Consider the following 21,261-nt stretch of genomic DNA (forward strand, 5'->3'; position numbering starts at 1 on the left):
GACCATTTTACCATCACACCAGCGGTCTCTAGTCATGACACAGTCAAATTCCACATGATCGTTTAGTCATGGTAATTAGGCTTCTCAAAGTTCTGATGATGCTGATAGTCATTAGTAGCCTGTCAAACTTGCTAACTGCCTGCTACTCAGCCCTCTATTGTCCCTCTAATCACTCTGATATCAATGCAAATGTAATCAAAAATCTAATCAAACACTTCATGAGAGCCCATGAGCTCATGTGGCGCAACGTTTTCTATAGGCTATGCAAATGCGTGAAAAACAGAGTGATAGCCTCTATTAAAAAGAGGAGGATCACATTAGCTTTCTATAGGCTAGCCTACTATATTCATTTCTCAACTTTCCTAATATTAGGAGTATAGCCTACTGGCATGAAAATGAACCACTGGAAAAGCGTCCTCCATTCGCTATTTAAGTGCATAGATTACATATTTTTCCCCTGCCCCTGTTTTGAGACAGGTGCATGATAGTGGTCCAATCTAAATTAAAACACATTTCACGCATATATCATTTAGTATATGTGATTAAGACTAGATTAAATCAATAACATTCCGATGGGTGACAATATTAGCCTATCACTTGTGAATAATACCCAGCTTGTGTGCAGTAATGCAAGAAACAGCACATGCCTTTTATTGCGACTTTTTCAAATCATTGTCGCGCACCTCATGTAGCCTAGCCCACACACGGCAAGATGGCGTAGCAGTCAGACGTCTTTCTCCTGTCTCGTCCCATGTGTATACTGTATATCTTTTTCTTTGAGTTCTTTTTAATGTTTTTCCTAAACCTCAACTTCAAAATACTCTCCTGAAACGCGCCCCACCCGATGTGGTGTGGATTAAAAAAAAAATCCTAAAGTATTTCTATTTACCTCCGAACTGGAATACCTCAACTGAAACTAGCTATCAGTCAGCTAACCACTGCTAGCGGTCATCAGCTAACCTTTAGCTCTGAAAGCTCTCGCGAGTTCGTACAACGCATTTCAAACCAGAGGATAACGGGCCTATTTTTCTCTCCATATCCCCGAATTCCTACCACAAACTCTGAACCTTTTCATCTGAATCATCACAGCTAGCTAACCGCAACCCGGGTTGACTACTCCTGGCTAACGTTCGCGTCCCGGAGCTAGCACCAACTAGCCTGGGGCTAGCCCATGCTAGACCCATCTCCCGGCTCACTCCTGGGCTACAATATCCGGACCACTTCTACTGCCGGTACGGGGCACGGAACCCCGCCGATCCTCTACAACTGGAATATCGACAATCCCCAGAAACCTCCTTTTACTCTCTGTTCTGAACGTGCTAGACGGCCAGTTCGTATAGCCTTTAGCCATACCCTTATCCTACTGTCCTTTGTTCCTCTGGTGATGTAGAGGTTAATCCAGGCCCTGCAGTGCCTAGCTCCACTCCCACTCCCCAGGTGCTCTCAGTTGTTGACTTCTGTAACTGTAAAAGCCTTGGTTTCATGCATGTTAACATTAGAAACCTCCTCCCTAAGTTTGTTTTACTCACTGCTTTAGCACACTCTGCTAACCCGTATGTCTTAGACGTGTCTGAATCCTGGCTTAGGAAAACCACCAAAAACCTTGAAATCTCCATTGCTAACTATAACATTTTCCGGCAAGATAGAACTGCCAAAAGGGGCGGTGTTGCAATCTACTGCAAAGATAGCCTGCAGAGTTCTGTATTACTGTATTACTATCCAAGTCTGTACCCAAGCTTCTACTTCTAAACATTCACCTTTCCAGAAACAAGTCTCTCACTGTTGCTGCTTGCTATAGACCTCCCTCTGCCCCCAGCTGTGCCCTCGATACCATATGTGAATTGATTGAGCTTCGTGCTACTAGGCTCGTGCTACTAGGTGACCTAAACTGGGACATGCTTAACACCCCGGCCATCCTACAATCCAAGCTTGATGTGCTCAATCTCAAACAATTTATCAATGAATCTAACAGGTAAAACTCCAAATCCTTAAACACGGGCACCCTCATAGATGTCATCCTAACTAACTCGCCCTCCAAATACACCTCTGCTGTTTTCAATCAAGATCTCAGCGATCGCTGCCTCATTGCCTGCATCCGTAATGGGTCTGCGACCAAACGACCACCCTCATCACTGTCAAACGCTCCCTAAAACACTTCTGCGAGCAGGCATTTCTAATCGATCTGGCCGGGGTATCCTGGAATGACATTGACCTCATCCCATCAGTAGATGATGCCTAGCTATTCTTTAAAAGTACCTTCCTCAACATCTTAAATAAGCATGCCCCATTCAAAAAATGTAGAACTAGGAATAGATATAGTCCTTGGTTCACTCCAGACCTGTCTGCCCTTGACCAGCACAAAAGCATCCTGTTGCGTTCTGCGTTAGCATCGAATAGCCCCCGTGATATGCAACTTTTCAGGGAAGTTAGGAACAAATATACACAGGCAGTTAGGAAAGGCTAGCTTTTTCAAACAGAAATTAGCATCCTGTAGTACTAAATCAAAAAAGTTCTGGGACACTGTAAAGTCCATGGAGAATAAAATCACCTCCTCCCAGCTGCCCACTGCTCTGAGGCTAGGAAACACTGTCACCACCAAATTTCAATAATATTTCTCTACGGCTGGCCATGCTTTCCACGTGCCTACCCCTACCCCGGTCAACTGCCAGGCACCCTCCACAGCAACCCGCCAAAGCCCCCACCATTTCTCGTTTACCCAAATCCAGATAGCCGATGTTCTGAAAGAGCTGCAAAATCTGGACCCCTACAAATCAGCCGGGCTAGAAAATCTGGACCCTCTCTTTCTAAAATGATCTGCCAAAATTGTTGCAACCCCTATTACTAGCCTGTTCAACCTCTCTTTCGTATTGTTTGAGATTCCCAAAGATTGGAAAGCTGCCGCGGTCATCCCCCTCTTCAAAGGGGGGGACACTCTAGACCCAAATTGCTACAGACCTATATCTATCCTACCCTGTCTTTCTAAGGTATTCGAAAGCCAAGTTAACAAACAGAATACCGACCATTTCAAATCCCACCGTACCTTCTCCACTATGAAATCTGGTTTCAGAGCTGGTCATGGGTGCACCTGAGCCACGCTCAAGGTCCTAAATGACATCATAACCGCCATCGATAAAATACATTACTGTGCAGTCGTATTCATCGACCTGGCCAAGCATTTCGACTCTTTCAATCACCACATTCTTATTGGCAGACTCGACAGCCTTGGTTTCTCAAATGACTGCCTCGCCTGGTTTACCAACTACTTCTCTGATAGAGTTCAGTGTGTCAAATCGGAGGGCCTGTTGTCCGGACCTCTGGCAGTCTCTATGGGAGTGCCACAGGGTTCAATCCTCGGGCCGACTCTCTTCTCTGTATACATCAATGATGTTGCTCTTGCTGCTGGTGATTCTCTGCTACACCATTACGCAGACGACACCATTCTGTATACTTCTGAACCCTCTTTGAACACTGTGTTAACTAACCTCCAGACGAGCTTCAATGCCATACAACCCTCCTTCCGTGGCCTCCAACTGCTCTTAAACACAGGGAAAACTAACTGCATGCTATTCAACCGATCCCTGCCAGCACCTGCTCGCCCGTCCACTACTCTGGACAGCTTTGACTTAGAATATGTGGACAACTACAAATACCTAGGTGTCTGGTTAGACTGTAAGCTCTCCTTCCAGACTCACATTAAGCATCTCCAATCTAGAATTGGCTTCCTATATCGCAACAAAGCATCCTTCGCTCATGCTGCCAAACATACCCTCGTAAAACTGACCATCCTACCAATCCTCGACTTCGGTGATGTCATTTACAAATAGCCTCCAATCTATAAAATAGCCTCCAACACTCTACTCAACAAACTGGATGCAGTCTATCACAGTGCCATCCGTTTTGTCACCAAAGCCCCATACACTACCCACCATTGCGACCTGTACGCTCTCGTTGGTTGGCCCTTGCTTCATACTCGTCGCCAAACCCACTGGCTACAGGTTATCTACAAGTCTCTGTTAGGTAAAGCCCCGCCTTATCTCAGCTCACTGGTCAACATAGCAGCACCCATTCGTAGCACGCGCTCCAGCAGGTATATCTCACTGGTCACCCCCAAAGCCAATTCCTCCTTTGGTCGTGCTGCCAATGACTGGAACGAACTGCAAAAATCTCTGAAGTTGGAGACTCATATCTCCCTCACTAGCTTTAAGCACCAGGCTTCAGAGCAGCTCACAGATCACTGCACCTGTACATAGCCCATCTGTGAACAGCCCATCTATCTACCTACCTCATCACCATACAGTAATTGTTTATTTATCTTGCTCCTTTGCACCCCAGTATCTCTACTTGCATATTCATCTTCTGCACATCTACCATTCCAGTGTTTCAATTGCTATATTGTAATTACTTCGCCACTATGGCCTATTTATTGCCTTAACTCCCTTATCTTACCTCATTTGCACTCACTGTCCATAGACATTTTGTTTTCTTTTGTTTCACTGTATTACTGACTGTTTTGTTTATTCCATGTGTAACTCTGTGTTGTTGTATGTGTCGAATTGCTATGCTTTATCAAATCAAATGTATTTATATAGTCCTTCGTACATCAGCTGATATCTCAAAGTGCTGTACAGAAACCCAGCCTAAAACCCCAAACAGCAAGCAATGCAGGTGTAGAAGCACGGTGGCTAGGAAAAACTCCCTAGAAAGGCCAAAATGTAGGAAGAAACCTAGAGAGGAACCAGACTATGTGGGGTGGCCAGTCCTCTTCTGGCTGTGCTGGGTGGAGATTAAACAGAACATGGCCAAGATGTTCAAATGTTCATAAATGACCAGCATGGTCAAATAATAATAATCACAGGCAGAACAGTTGAAACTGGAGCAGCAGCATGGCCAGGTGGACTGGGGACAGCAAGGAGTCATCATGTGAGGTAGTCCTGAGGCATGGTCCTAGGGCTCAGGTCCTCCGAGAGAGAGAAAGAAAGAAAGAAAGAAAAAAAGAAGAAAGAAAGAGAGAAAGAGAGAATTAGAGAGAGCATACTTAAATTCACACAGGACACTGGATAGGACAGGAGAAGTACTCCAGATATAACAAACTGACCCTAGCCCCCCGACACATAAACTACTGCAGCATAAATACTGGAGGCTGAGACAGGAGGGGTCAGGAGACACTGTGGCCCCATCCGATGACACCCCCGGGCAGGGCCAAACAGGAAGGATATAACCCCACCCACTTTGCCAAAGCACAGCCCCCACACCACTAGAGGGATATCTTCAACCAACAACTTACCATCCTGAGACAAGGCCGAGTATAGCCCACAAATATCTCCGCCACGGCACAACCCAAGGGGGGGGCGCCAACCCAGACAGGAAGATTACATCAGTGACTCAACCCACTCAAGTGACGCACCCCTCCCAGGGACGGTATGAAAGAGCCCTAGTAAGCCAGTGACTCAGCCCCTGTAATAGGGTTAGAGGCAGAGAACAGATGAGTCTTCAGTAAAGACTTAAAGGTTGAGACCGAGTTTGCGTCTCTCACATGGGTAGGCAGACCATTCCATAAAAATGGAGCTCTATAGGAGAAAGCCCTGCCTCCAGCTGTTTGCTTAGAAATTCTAGGGACAATTAGGAGGCCTGCGTCTTGTGACCGTAGCATACGTGTAGGTATGTACGGAAGGACCAAATCAGAGAGATAGGTATAGGAGCAAGCCCATGTAATGCTTTGTAGGTTAGCAGTAAAATCTTGAAATCAGCCCTTGCCTTGACAGGAAGCCAGTGTAGGGAGGCTAGCACTGGAGTAATATGATCAATTTTTTTGGTTCTAGTCAGGATTCTAGCAGGCATATTTAGCACTAACTGAAGTTTATTTCGTGCTTTATCCAGGTAGCCGGAAAGTAGAGCATTGCAGTAGTCTAACCTAGAAGTGACAAAAGCATGGATTCATTTTTCTGCATCATTTTTGGACAGAAAGTTTCTGATTTTTGCAATGTTACGTAGATGGAAAAAAGCTGTCCTTGAAACAGTCTTGATATGTTCTTCAAAAGAGAGATCAGGGTCCAGAGTAACGCTGAGGTCCTTCACAGCCTATGTCAATCTACTATCCCCATAGTACAAAAGTTGATTGGCTAGTCCTTTGCTGTTTGTTAGGTTTACTCACATGTTGGCTGATGAAAAGCTAATGTGAACAGTTCTTCAAATATCTTCAATGTGCACCTCAGAATTAAAAAAGGACACTTGCAGTTGGGTCCCTGATGTGTATGTCTTCACTTGTAGCCTGAGAGAAAGACCCGGTCACGTGACAGGCATTGGCTAATAAGAAGTGAGCTATCTGAGAGACCCATGTGAGTGAGAGGTGAATTAGAGCAAGCAGCTGGGAGAAGGGAATTATAATTATTATATTCAGCTCCAGGGCACAATGTTCACTGGCCGTAAAAGGCATGGATTTTTTTAGGTGGCATTACAGCTACACAATGCAGTGCCGGTGGGAAATTCAAAGCATTATCAAGTGCTTTTCAAATTGTGAATGAGAGACTGATGAAGTCTGTGCAACCTGCGCAAATAACGAAGCAGAGCTCATGCCTTTCATGCAACTTTTTTCAAATCATCATTAGATTCACATCATGCAGCCTTTGATTGCATACAAAATACAAGCGTTTGGCTATATGTTTTGATCACAACTAAAGTGCCATAAATAACTCTAAATTAAGCATTTAGGAAGACATGTTACTTTGTTATCCGCATGTGCACACTCCCTCAGAAATCTCTAGGAGAAAACCTCCTTAAAAATATAAATTCTGCAATATTCAGTTGTATTCTTCATACTATAATATAAAAAATGCCATGGAGTTCTAAGAAAATTTTGTCTGCTAAATTAACTAGTGTTGCCTACAGCCATATGGCAGCAAGATCAGTGTCTCACCTAAGGCCAAGGCGTATGCTATTCTGTTCTTCTGAAATTGACTACATTTTCTTCATATCATGTTTTTTTAGACCTTTACCCTGTGTAACTGGGTAAAGAACCTAAGGGGGCCAGATATAGGGGAGGTAATAAGTGAGGTAATGGAGTCCAGGTGTGCCTCATTATGACGTGCAGGTGCGCATAGTGATTGATGCCAGGTGTGCGTAATGATGGATCCCAGGACCGGTGGTTAGTATTCATTGAATGCCGAAGGGGAGGAGCAGACGTGACAGTATCCCCCCTTGAGATGCGGCTCCAGCCGCAGGACGACGCCAACCATAGGGACAGCCCCGAGGACGAGGAGTGGGCCGGTCCGGGCGACAAAGGTGGAAATCACGGATGATGTTGGGATCCAGAATTACCTCCTCTGGAGCACAACACTGCTCCTTTGGGCTATACCCCTCCCAGTCCACCAGGTACTAGAGCCAACCACCACAGCGTCAGGAGTCCAGTAGAGATCTGACGGCATAGGCCGGACCCCCCTCGATGTTAAGCTGTTACCTATACATCTCCCCGTTGACCCTCTGAAGAACCTTGAACGACCAACAAACCAGCGGCTCAGCTTCTTGCAGGGCAGGCAGAGTGGGAGGTTCCTGTTAGAGAGCCAGACATGATCCCCAGGCTGGTACACGGGGTCGCACTGCAGTGGCGGTCTGCCTGCTGCTTTTGATGGTGAATGGTGCACTGGAGTCTCACGTGAGCATCGCTCTACACTCCATCTGTGCGTCTGAACAACTCATCAACCAAGGGAGCTTCTGTCTGGCCAGGGGTCCACGGCGCCAGGGCTGGCTGAAAACCCAGATTACACTGGAAGCGGGTCAACCCAGAGGAGGAGTGACTTATCGAGTTCTGTGAATATTCTAAACATGGAAGGAATCGAGCCAACTCTCCCTGCCGGTACTGACAGTGACTCCTCAGGAACCTCCTAAGCTCCTGGTTCATCCTCTCCAGGAACTTAGGAACCTCATAAGCTCCTGCTTCATCCTCTGCCTATTGGACTGAGGCCTACACTTGGAAGTGAGGCTGACCGTACCCATGATGTGAATTGGGGGCCACGGTTGGAGACAATGACATCCGGAAGGCTATAATGCTGGAAGACCGGCTGGAATAGTGCCTCAGCAACCTGGAGAGCAGTAGGGAAACCAGAAAGGGATTAAACGACAGGATTTAGAAACTCTATCCACATCCACCAAAATGGTGGTGAAACCATCAGACAAAGGGAGATCAGTAACAAAGTCAATGGATAGATGGGACAAGGGATGCTGAGGCACTGGAAGGGAAAGGTGTTTCCCTGATGGAGCGTTCAGGGGGGGATTTGGTTTGGGCACATACAGAATAGGAGTTGATGTAGTGAGTGACGTCCTGCGCCAAGGTGGGCCATCAGTACTTCTCCGAGATAGATTGGGTAGTGCAAGATATAACTGGATGTCCAGAAACAAAATTAAATCAAAATCAAAATGAAAGCCTAATTCTATTTTAAATTCCACGCACGGGAGCACCAATTATGTTGTGTCTTTGGCTATGCCGGATTAAGTTATATGACATGCTATTCTACAAAATAATTTCTCCGTAACTAATATTACCTGATTGAGCTAATCATGTAAAGGTAATTAACTAGAGAGTCGGGGCACCACAAAATAATATTTATAGAGCTGTTATCTTCCGAATAAACTCTTAAAGACCTAGTAATATTTTACATCAATAGCAGTCAATATTAATCGTCACCTTAAATCAGTCTCATCTGAAAGTTGTAAATTCTTGGTTATCCTCACGAACCCTGGCTAACAAGTTGAATCAGCAATACAAAATTGGGATTAATTATTTATTTACTAAATACCTAACTAATCACACAATTACATATACAAAGAATGAATCATACCTTGATTACAAATTACGTCATAAAGTAAAACGTCCCTAGCGGGCGGAACAGATATGACAGCTGGTTACACAAAAGAAAAGGTTGTGGGTTTGAGTGAAAGAGCGGGAAAACTGAGGGACAAAGGGAGAAGCTGTGCTATCGTAAATACAGTATCTTATGCATTTTAAATTACCACCCATTTGGAAAAGGAAAACGCAATAAATATTTACACTGAGCTGCGCTTCGGTAGGTTGGTAGTAGATGGAAGGCAGTGTTTCCAAACCGAGTCCTTTGTCCTTTGTCGTTTGAAGAATGCCTCTGGTGGTCAATTGAATTCGTTGTAGTAACGCCTTTGTGTGATAGACGGGATACTCTGTCTGATCTTTCCTAGCCCGCGTTTGCAGCTACTGTTGCTAACTCATCGGCTAGGAGGTATCACTTCTGTAGTGAATAAGAATTCAAAGTTCATACCATTCGCAACCAAAGCTCACGCTGAGGTTGGCTTAGTTCTGTAGTTGACATGTTAGCCCTTTTAACGCAGAGGCTGCAGACCTCACGTACTTGGAACAGGAGGTTATATTGTCGTCAAGGCTTTATATAGGAAGGGAGAGGAGGGCGCGTTTGAATAGTTCTAGAACCCATGTCCCTTCACAGGGGCGGGCCCCTGATTGAGCAGAGCCCTAACCTTACGAAAACCCAAATCTCTCATTTGGAAGCTTAAAATTACATTTAATCTCTTCAAACATTTGAATTGAACAACAATTCCATGTGACTCCGATAACTACAAAGTGCAGACTTTCCACTGTAGAGTTTATGTCATCCTATCATTGGTGAGAATGTCCCAGATGACAACCGAACTGACATCATATTCTTTAAGTACCACCGCATATTTTCAATTGGTCGGATTACCAGAATATACAGTGTCTTGCGAAAGTATTCGGCCCCCTTGAACTTTGCGACCTTTTACCACATTTCAGGCTTCAAACATAAAGATATAAAACTGTATTTTTTTGTGAAGAATCAACAACAAGTGGGACACAATCATGAAGTGGAACGACATTTATTGGATATTTCAAACTTTTTTAACAAATCAAAAACTGAAAAATTGGGCGTGCAAAATTATTCAGCCCCTTTACTTTCAGTGCAGCAAACTCTCTCCAGAAGTTCAGTGAGGATCTCTGAATGATCCAATGTTGACCTAAATGACTAATGATGATAAATACAATCCACCTGTGTGTAATCAAGTCTCTGTATAAATGCACCTGCACTGTGATAGTCTCAGAGGTCTGTTAAAAGCGCAGAGAGCATCATGAAGAACAAGGAACACACCAGGCAGGTCCGAGATACTGTTGTGAAGAAGTTTAAAGCCGGATTTGGATACAAAAAGATTTCCCAAGCTTTAAACATCCCAAGGAGCACTGTGCAAGCGATAATATTGAAATGGAAGGAGTATCAGACCACTGCAAATCTACCAAGACCTGGCCGTCCCTCTAAACTTTCAGCTCATACAAGGAGAAGACTGATCAGAGATGCAGCCAAGAGGCCCATGATCACTCTGGATGAACTGCAGAGATCTACAGCTGAGGTGGGAGACTCTGTCCATAGGACAACAATCAGTCGTATATTGCACAAATCTGGCCTTTATGGAAGAGTGGCAAGAATAAAGCCATTTCTTAAAGATATCCATAAAAAGTGTTGTTTAAAGTTTGCCACAAGCCACCTGGGAGACACATCAAACATGTGGAAGAAGGTGCTCTGGTCAAATGAAACCAAAATTGAACTTTTTGGCAACAATGCAAAACGTTATGTTTGGCGTAAAAGCAACACAGCTGAACACACCATCCCCACTGTCAAACATGGTGGTGGCAGCATCATGGTTTGGGCCTGCTTTTCTTCAGCAGGGACAGGGAAGATGGTTAAAATTGATGGGAAGATGGATGGAGCCAAATACAGGACCATTCTGGAAGAAAACCTGATGGAGTCTGCAAAAGACCTGAGACTGGGACGGAGATTTGTCTTCCAACAAGACAATGATCCAAAACATAAAGCAAAACCTACAATGGAATGGTTCAAAAATAAACATATCCAGGTGTTAGAATGGCCTAGTCAAAGTCCAGACCTGAATCCAATCGAGAATCTGTGGAAAGAACTGAAAACTGCTGTTCACAAATGCTCTCCATCCAACCTCACTGAGCTCGAGCTGTTTTGCAAGGAGGAATGGGAAGAAATGTCAGTCTCTCGATGTGCAAAACAGATAGAGACATACCCCAAGCGACTTACAGCTGTAATCGCAGCAAAAGGTGGCGCTACAAAGTATTAACTTAAGGGGGCTGAATAATTTTGCACGCCCAATTTTTCAGTTTTTGATTTGTTAAAAAAGTTTGAAATATCCAATAAATGTCGTTCCACTTCATGATTGTGTCCCACTTGTTGTTGATTCTTCACAAAAAAATACAGTTTTATATCTTTATGTTTGAAGCCTGAAATGTGGCAAAAGGTCGCAAAGTTCAAGGGGGCCGAATACTTTCGCAAGGCACTGTAGTTCATTTCCCCCCACCCTCTGATGTTCCCAGAATCTCTATGTTAACCAAGGGGTTTTCAAATTTCACATCGGTAGGGTAGAGAGAGGAAAAAGGGGGAAAGAGGTATTTATGACTGTCATAAACCTTCCCCCAGGCCAAGGGTCCAAGGGCAGCTGCCAAAGTTACCAGGGATGCCTCAGCTAGCTCATCAGGCTTCCATGCCTCAGCTGGCTCGAACAGTTTCTCAAGCCTCGGTTGGCTTGTCAGGCTTCCATTGCCGAAGCTACCGGGGATGCTTCAGCTGGCTCGACTGGCTCTCAAGCCTAAGTTAACTCGTCGGGCTTCCATGACTCAGATGGCTCGTCGGGGTCCCATGCCTCAACCGGCTCGTCGGGCTCCCATGCCTCAGCCGGCTCTACAGGTTCCCGCGCCTCAGCAGAAGCAATCGGCCTGCTCCTGGTCTTCGGGACCATCCCTCTGGCCGGCGTCCTGTGGCTAGAGTCGCGCGTCAGGGAGGGGGTACTGTCACTTCTACTCCCTCTCCTCCACTCTGGCGCTCATTGTCACCAGTTTACTAATTATTACGCACACCTGTCACCATTGTTACACGCACCTGCGCCTCATGAGACTTACCTGGACTCCCTCGCCTTCCTGAATACCTCCCCTATATCTCTCACTCCCTTTGTTTTTTTCTTCAGGTGTTATTGTTTCTGCTTACACGTTTCATGTCTGTTCGCTACTCGTGCTTCTTGTTTTGCTCCATGTTCATTTATTTATTCAATTTACTCTCTGTACTTGCTTCCCGATTGTTAGCGTACACGTTACAACAGTGTATGTGTGTGTTTGCCTGCTTGGGCTGCATGATTCATGCATGTACAATAAAACGTTGTACATATTACATGGGAATGCACATAAAATGAATGAGATTACGACAAGGTTGACTTTACCGGAATATGTCCTTGAACGGATAAAGGTGTTTTTAATTTCCCCATTCCTACTGTATATTTACCCACCATGTAGAGTAATGTAGGCCAATAAAGAGGTGATAATTTACATTGTTGAAGCTAAAGTATGAGGACCACAATGGAAATAAGTCGTAGACTATTTTTGCATTTAACCTCAATGATTCTTAATCAAGTGTATATTTTTGTTTGTGTTTTATACCTTGTTTTAAATTCTCAATTAAAATAAACTAAACAAAAAAATGGTACAGTAGAAGGTGGATTTGGCTTCCTTGTACAGCATCCATTAGGGGTTTATTTGGTTAGTTTTAATTTAATCAGATTACTTTCAAGTATTTGTGAGAAAGGAATTTAGCCAAAGCAGTGTAAATAACCGTGGGCTGATAAACATTGAAAAAAAAAGTTTTCATTTGAGTAACTTCTAATTCTGCCAGATGTCTATTTCATGATTATAATGAGATGCAAATTGATGTTGTCACCAATAATAAACTGACAGTGTACTGCAAAGAAATAATTGGCCAAAAAATATGCTTTTACCTCCATAGGTTTTGAAAACTTGTGTGTACTGAATTCTGAAAACCTCTAATTTAGGTAGCTTCTAGCTTGTTTTATGGTACTTCCTGACGAAGACCATGCTGAAACAGAGTTTAATAATTTTGTTCTATTGAACACGACACTATAACAAAGCATTTATCCTGCTTGAGTTTTGAGCTTCTAGGTTTTCAAGTGGAATGGGTTGTCTTGTGGCAATGTGTCTCACAGATTCAAAGCTGTATTAGGAATTATAGACATTTCAATGGTCAAAACAATAACAAACAGTATTATCTTTTCCTTTCTCTTTCAGAGGATAAGTGGTGACTATTGGGAGACCAAGGACATTGATCTATGTGAGGAGGGTCCACAGTGCCAAACAACAAGGTGAGCTGTCTAATGTTTCTAGAAGTGATAGCAGTAATTAACAAGCACATATCACACAGATGGGTGTGATACAGTAGCTGCACTGAAGCTTCTATTGTGTGTATTGTTTGTCCACTCCACATGTGTAGCCTCCAATGTACAAAGCTGATTTATTTGGTCTAGACGCTGTTCGGTTCACCTTGGGGTAAAGAGTGGTGTGTGTGTGAGTGCAATAACTAGCATTTGTAAGTCCGTGCGGGTATCTGTGCGTGTCTGTCTGTGTCTGTGTCGTCTGTGTCTGTGTATGGTGAGGTGGAGGGGTCATGTCTCACAGTGTGAGTGTTATACAGTCTAACAACCAAAACTGAGCACCTTTTCACGCAAACAAATCTGCCCTGTGGCTGTGTGTGGCTGTGGATTTAATGATTTATTTGAGAGCAAGGCCTTGGGAGTAACAGTATTGAAGGGTGTGATGCAGTGTGTGTTGTTCGGTGTAGAAGACTGTTCCATTGTGCATAAAATAACCCTAACCTGTTGAGTTCCGGTTCATAGCTATGCACACAGTTGCTGTTTCCATTAACTTGCCCAGTGATTTTTTTTGTTGACATTCAGAACTTTTGCATAGAAAATAGATGCTACACTTGCCTGCTATGGTGTGTTTCCATTTAACTATCTTGTGTCGATAAAAACACCTGGACTTTATGATGTCACTCCCATTTATTTTTTTAATTTTTTTTACAAAAACCTAACATTACAGTTTCCATTACAAATGTCTCAATGATTTCTCTTGCGACATTGCTTTTGTCAAATGAACCTGGGTCAATGGAAACCTACCTACTGTCATCAATTTCTCTCTCTGCTTGTACAGGATTTGCAAGGCCAACAAAACACAAACACAGTTAATGATTCTTTAACTGTGAGATATTGACCATGAATCCGATGAATAGTCGAAGGGGAAATTGGTGAATATACAGTACACTACCTACACTGTTTTTTTTGTAGTGCACTATATAGTAGTGCACTATATAGCGAATAGGGTGCCAATTTGGACTCAGTGTCACGCCCTGACCATAGTTTACTTTGTATTTTCTATGTTTTGATTGGTCAGGGTGTGATCTGAGTGGGCATTCTATGTTTCATGTCTTGTTTGTCTATTTCTATGTTCAGCCTGATATGGTTCTCAGTCAGAGGCAGGTGTTCGTCATTTTCTCTGATTGGGAACCATATTTAGGTAGCCTGGGTTTCACTGTGTGTTTGTGGGTGATTGTTCCTGTCTATGTGTTTTCACCAGATAGGCTGTTTAGGTTTTCGTTACGTTCGTTACGTTCTTTATTTTGTAGTATTTGTATTGATTCGTGTTTTACATTTGTTCATTAAAACATGGATCGCAATCTACACGCTGCATTTTGGTCCGATCCTTGTTCTACCTCTTCATCAGAAGAGGAGATAGAAGAAAGCCGTTACAGAATCACCCACCACCAACGGACCAAGCAGCGTGTCAACAGGCAGGAGCAGCGCGAGGAGAAGCGCAATAAGGATTTCTGGACATGGGAGGAAATCCTCGACGGGAGAGGACCCTGGGCTAAACCAGGGGAGTGTAGCCGCACTAAGGTGCAGCGGGATAAGAAACAACAGGAACAGCCCAAGGAGGAGTACAGTATGGAGTATACTACTTGGGAGGAGATCGACAGGTGGGCGGCCGACCCAGGGAGAGTGCCGGAGCCCGCCTGGGATTCGCTGGAGCAGTGCGAGGAGGGTTACCGTAGAATGGAGGCGGTGAAAGCAGAGAGGCGCTGGTATGAGAAGGCAGCACGGCGACGCGGATGGAAGCCTGAGAGGCAGCCCCAAAAATTTATTGGGGGGGGGCTAACAGGGAGTATGGCTATGCCAGGTAGGAGACCTGAGCAGACTCCCTGTGCTTACCGGGGGGCTAGAGAGACCGGACAGGCACCGTGTTATGCAGTGGTGCGCACGGTGTCTCCAGTGCGGGTGCATAGCCCGGTGCGGTATATTCCAGCTCCGCGTGTCTGCCGGGCTAGATTGAGCGTCGAGCCTAATGCCATGAAGCCGGCTCTACGCAGCTGGTCCCCAGTGCGTCTCCTTGGGCCGGCTTACATGGCACCAGCCTTGCGCTCGGTGTCTCCGGTTCGCCTGCATAGCCCAGTGCGGGCTATTCCACCTCGCCGCACTGGCAGGGCGACCGTGAGCATTCAACCAGGTAAGGTTGGGCAGGCTCGGTGCTCAAGAGCTCCAGTGCGCCTGCACGGTCCGGTTTTTCCAGTACCACCTCCACACCCCAGCCCTCCGGTAGCAGCTCCCCGCACCAGGCTTCCTGTGCGTGTCCTTGGCCCAGTACCACCAGTGCCAGTACCACGCATCAGGCCTACAGTGCGCCTCGCCTGTCCAGCGCTGTCGGAGCCCTCCTCCTCTCCAGCGCTGTCGGAGTCTCCCGCCTGTTTAGCGCTGTCAGAGCTTTCCGCCTCTACAGCGCTGCCGGAGTCTCCCGCCTGTTCAGAACTGCCAGTTAGCATAAAGCTGCCAGTCTGCAAGGAGCCGCCAGAGCTGCCAGTCTGCAAGGAGCCGCCAGAGCTGCCAGTTAGCATGGAGCAGCCAGGGCCGCCAGTCAGTATGGAGCAGCCAGGGCCGCCAGTCAGCATGGAGCAGCCAGGGCCGCCAGTCAGCATGGAGCAGCCAGGGCCGCCAGTCAGCATGGAGCAGCCAGTCAGCATGGAGCAGCCAGAGCAGCCAGTCAGCATGGAGCAGCCAGAGCAGCCAGTCAGCATGGAGCAGCCAGAGCTGCCAGTCAGCATGGAGCAGCCAGTCAGCATGGAGCAGCCAGAGCTGCCAGTCAGCATGGAGCAGCCAGTCAGCATGGAGCAGACAGAGCTGCCAGTCGACCAGACTCTTCCAGATCTGCCAGTCGTCCAGACTCTTCCAGATCTGCCAGTCGTCCAGACTCTTCCAGATCTGCCAGTCGTCCAGACTCTTCCAGATCTGCCAGTCGTCCAGACTCTTCCAGATCTGCCAGTCGACCAGACTCTTCCAGATCTGCCAGTCGACCAGACTCTTCCAGATCTGCCAGTCGATCAGACTCTTCCAGATCTGCCAGTCGTCCAGACTCTTCCAGATCTGCCAGTCGTCCAGACTCTCTCAGATCTGCCAGTCGTCCAGATTCTCCCAGATCTGCCAGTCGACCAGATTCTCCCAGATCCGCCAGTCGACCAGATTCTCCCAGATCCGCCAGTCGACCAGATTCTCCTAGATCCGCCAGTCGACCAGATTCTCCCAGATCCGCCAGTCGACCAGATTCTCCCAGATCCGCCAGTCGACCAGATTCTCCCAGATCCGCCAGTCGACCAGATTCTCCCAGATCCGCCAGTCGACCAGATTCTCCCAGATCCGCCAGTCGACCAGATTCTCCCAGATCTGCTAGTCGACCAGGATCTGCTGAAACCGCCAGCCAGCCAGGTTCTGGTAGTTTCTACTACCTGCCTGGGCTTCCTCTCAGTGCTGAGCTTCCTCTCAGTGCTGAGCTTCCTCTCAGTGCTGAGCTACCTATCGGTCCCGAGTTACCTCTGTCCCGAGCTGTCCCTCTGTCCCATGTTATCATTGTGGTGGGTAACCTATTTAGGGACATTTAGGAGGGGGATTAAAACTGTCATGGAGTGGGGTCCACGTCCAGCGCCAGAGCCGCCACCGCGGACAGATGCCCACCCAGACCCTCCCCTATAGGTTCAGGTTTTGCGGCCGGAGTCCGCACCTTGGGGGGGGGGGTACTGTCACGCCCTGACCATAGTTTACTTTGTATTTTCTATGTTTTGATTGGTCAGGGTGTGATCTGAGTGGGCATTCTATGTTTCATGTCTTGTTTGTCTATTTCTATGTTCAGCCTGATATGGTTCTCAGTCAGAGGCAGGTGTTCGTCATTTTCTCTGATTGGGAACCATATTTAGGTAGCCTGGGTTTCACTGTGTGTTTGTGGGTGATTGTTCCTGTCTATGTGTTTTCACCAGATAGGCTGTTTAGGTTTTCGTTACGTTCGTTACGTTCTTTATTTTGTAGTATTTGTATTGATTCGTGTTTTACATTTGTTCATTAAAACATGGATCGCAATCTACACGCTGCATTTTGGTCCGATCCTTGTTCTACCTCTTCATCAGAAGAGGAGATAGAAGAAAGCCGTTACACTCAGATGGGAGTTTTGTTCCTCTAGATACTAGGGACATACTCTAAGTAAAACTGAGCCTATAGCTGAAATGACTTTTTTCAGCATAATTCTACCTACTAATTGAAATTACACACACTTTGAGAAGTAATGCCTGAGAAATAAAAACAGGCCTGGGGCAACTGTGGTTTTAAATGCCCTTTTATTCCCTTTTTTATGTAAAAAGACATACTATGCAGTCTTGTTAATACAATTATGCATGTCACTTAATTTAATTTCGCTCTCATTTGATAGGATTGCGTGGTGATAGGAGTGTTTTATAACATTTGCATTACATACTTTACATACCAGGTCGTCATACCACAAATAAATAAATACATGAATAAAAGAAGATGAATGAATAATGCTACCATCTGTTAATGTCATTCTAAACAGCCATAACGTTGTTTTCTCGGATCTACGTAGGCTGGAGTACACTCGTTCCCCTTTACATTATGGTAGTTGTAATGGCTGCTATATTTCTGGTAATGCATATTCGGTTATCAGGTTCTTGCCTTTTTTAGCATTGCTTGTCCTTTGTCATCTTACTTACTTTCTCCTCACATTTAGTTTTGTTTTTGCATAAAACCCAGTGGTTATTTATTCAACACACTGTTTGTAAATGGCTCTCCTCTTTAGAGCAGTGGCATTTTGCAGCCATGTGATTGTGTGTGTCAGACATAAAAGGGCTGAGTGATAGGTGTTGTAAAACAGACAAAGACACACGAATGTCTAAATTACCATTATGAATCACAATCACAGCTTTACAACATGCAAATAAGATTACTCTCACCAGTTTAAAAGGATGATTACCATCAGTGATGTAGTGGTAAATAAAAGGTGGGTAAACGCTGATCACTGCGGCGAATAAAGTAATGCTTCTCATATTTTCTGATGCATTTTATGTGCGTTCAAGGCACTTGTGTGCATTTACTCTCCACTCCACCACTGATTACCATGTGTGACCAGACCAAGTTAGGTTACTAATACAAAACATATTAGCTAGAAGTTTAGTTCTGTTTACAAGAGGAGAAAGTAAGATGACAAAGGACAATCAATGCTAAAAAAGGCAAGAACCTGATAACCGAATATGCATTACCAGAAATATAGCATCCATTACAACTACCATAATGTAAAGGGGACGAGTGTACTCCAGCCTACGTAGATCCGAGAAATCAACTTTATGGCTGTTTAGAATGACATTAACAGATGGTAGCATTATTCATTCATCTTCATTTTATTTATTTATTTATCGGCAAAGACGAAAGAAAGTCAGGCTGCGGCTCTCAAATCCCTTTGATTTATAATGGATGAATGTGTATAGCACATGTAGTAAACCTTGCCTTTGTAGGGAATTGTGTTGTGTGCCTGTGCCAAACAGTGCTGAACAATGCTGAACTGCACTACTCCGCATATAAGACAAACTAGACAAATGAATCATCCCTTTGGTAGGACTGTATGGTTGTATTTTTTTGTTTCATTTTCCCTGGGACACTATGATGACTTGCTGTGTCATAGCCTTTTCTAGCTAGACCATTCATCTTCAATGGGTGTGAAGGTTACGTCCTGCCTACAAGATCACCATTTATCATTGATTGCGGGTGTAACACTCTGATGCCATAGGAATGCGTCACACCTTGGTTGCTCTCTCGCTCTCTCTCTCCACTGTTCCCTTGATGTGGTACACCGTATACGTACGTATATGTTTGCTCTGCATTAGGTTCTTGTTTGTGTGCCTGTGTTTCTCTAGGCATGATTCTGTAAGTATCTTGTTTTTTTGAGAACTGTGCATGCGTGTGTGCGTGCGTCTGTGTTTTCTAAGGATCCATCTCTGATCGTGTGGAGAGTGTAAAGACAAGGTCTGCTTGCCAAATGGCACGTTATTCCCTATATACTGTAGTGCACTACTTTGACCAGAGCTCTGGTCAAAGTAGTAAACCGTATAGGGAATAGGGTATCATTTCGGACGTAACCCCACACTTCATGAGACAGCATTCTCCTCAAGGGGCTAATGTTCTCCCATGAGGTCAGATGCATATTGAATTAAATCAAGTGGAATTGCGACTGCGAAACCGAATGAGAAATAAAATCTCTGACAGGCAGAAATACACGGTTATCATATGTCAAAATACGTTAGACTCTCCTGCCTGATTGTAGACCAATATTCTGAATATCATCTCTGAACATCAATGCTTACAATGACTCTTTCTTTCTTTACTGTAGTCATAATAATGATATATATGATTATATGATCATTCATAAATGTTTAATCATAAAATCCTTCCATTATTGGCAAGTAAGGATTATATCAAAAAGGAAATTGGAACATGGCTGTACATCGATGTTGATGATGGTGCACCCAATTCTCATAGAGGTCGTAATGCCATTCATTGCATGTTTATGCCATTGTTGCATGTGGCTGTGAGTTGAGGATGAGGTTGTGATGGTAAAGAGATAGGGACAGGGGTACATTGATACATTGATGAAATGTATCAAAGGCAGGTCGAGGCAACTCAGCTCAGCTAATAAATCCTTTAGTACATTGCATGCTCAATCCTTCAATATTTTGCAAGCTTTCATGGTAGAAAAGAGAGCAGCTTTCACAAGCATATTGTTAATTACACAATTTCCCTATACAATTTATTTCAATTATGTTGCTAAAGAGGCAACCTTTAATCATCATCCATTTGCTTAGTCCCTAATAGTGAACAGATGCCTGCATTATTGTTGCTTATAATTTTCAAGTAGGCAAAAGGACAACTGCCATACCCAGCATGATGGTGTAGTGTGGTATAGTGACCTCCTCTCCTCAGGGAGCTCAAGTCAGCAGCCTATTGTCCTGCCCTTGATAATTCACCTCCTTTGCCTTTTCCTCTTCCTCCTTTCATATGTGTGCCACATTGTGTCACCACAGCTGACAAATGGCCAAGCTATGGAACAAAAGTAGGGAGCGGATTGTTACATGCATTTTGGGGGGGAATTTACATTAAGCAATTATATTCCATTTTTCTTATTCCATGCTAGAGGTAATTGCTTAAATACATTTTCCTCTGGAGACAGACAGACCTCTTTTTGCGCAGTGGCCTCTCTCTCTCTCTCTCTCTTTCTCTTTATTTCCCTTCAGCCCTTACCTCCCCCCTCCTTGTCCATCTCTCTCTCCCCATATCCCTTCTCCCTGCTGCATCCTTATAAACATTGTCATCTGTGTTTCTGCGGAAGTGGAAGTAGATCAGCAGGGGCCCCAGTCTCTCAGGCACCACACAGTGGTCTGATCACAGAGCAAGAGGCGTGCTCGCTCCACAGACAGAAAGGCCAATGATGTAAATAAGGACGCCCCTTTGGCTTTCACTGCTGCTTTGCTGTTGTGTTTGCAAACTGGCAGCCACCAATGTGCCTGATTTTCTGATGTTAAATGCTTCCCCGCTGAGCCAGGTCCTCTGACAACGAATTAAGTCTTCATGATAAGAAAGAAAACGGAAATGGAAACAATAAGTGAGGTCAGAGATTGAAATAAAAACTAAATGTGGGTCATCCTCGAATCAAAAGGGATGATTTGTAGCTAAGTGTTTGGAAGTGACAAAAGATGATCAGACAGAAAGGCAAGAGTGTCCTTTGTCCCCTTTTAGATCTGCTGTCCCTTGTCGTTTAGTTTTGTATTGTGGACAGTGCTCAGGACAGCAGTGAATCAATATAGGCTGCTGGCTGTCTCCCATTATCCTAACAGCGGAATGATGAGTGGGCTCATCCACTCTGCCACTCTTCCCCCAGCATCAGGTCTCACTGGGTCGCGCCAGGCCACACCACAACACTAATTTTTACCATTTATCACTCGCCATGTTTGATGTTTTTCATCAGCATGGTTGCCT

General features: G+C 44.9%; 1 protein-coding gene across 1 annotated transcript in view; it reads left to right on the forward strand.

Annotated features, from left to right (window-relative positions):
• LOC139367232 (cadherin-18-like) overlaps positions 1 to 21,261 on the forward strand; it is a 390,933-nt gene that overhangs the window by 104,987 nt on the left and 264,685 nt on the right. Inside the window, exon 2 of the mRNA XM_071105455.1 lies at positions 13,139 to 13,212. The gene's annotated coding sequence lies outside the window, so the exon portion shown is untranslated. The remainder of the gene's footprint in view (positions 1 to 13,138; positions 13,213 to 21,261) is intronic.

The sequence above is a fragment of the Oncorhynchus clarkii genome, chromosome 15, assembly GCF_045791955.1.
Source record: "Oncorhynchus clarkii lewisi isolate Uvic-CL-2024 chromosome 15, UVic_Ocla_1.0, whole genome shotgun sequence".
Classification (NCBI taxonomy): domain Eukaryota; kingdom Metazoa; phylum Chordata; class Actinopteri; order Salmoniformes; family Salmonidae; genus Oncorhynchus; species Oncorhynchus clarkii.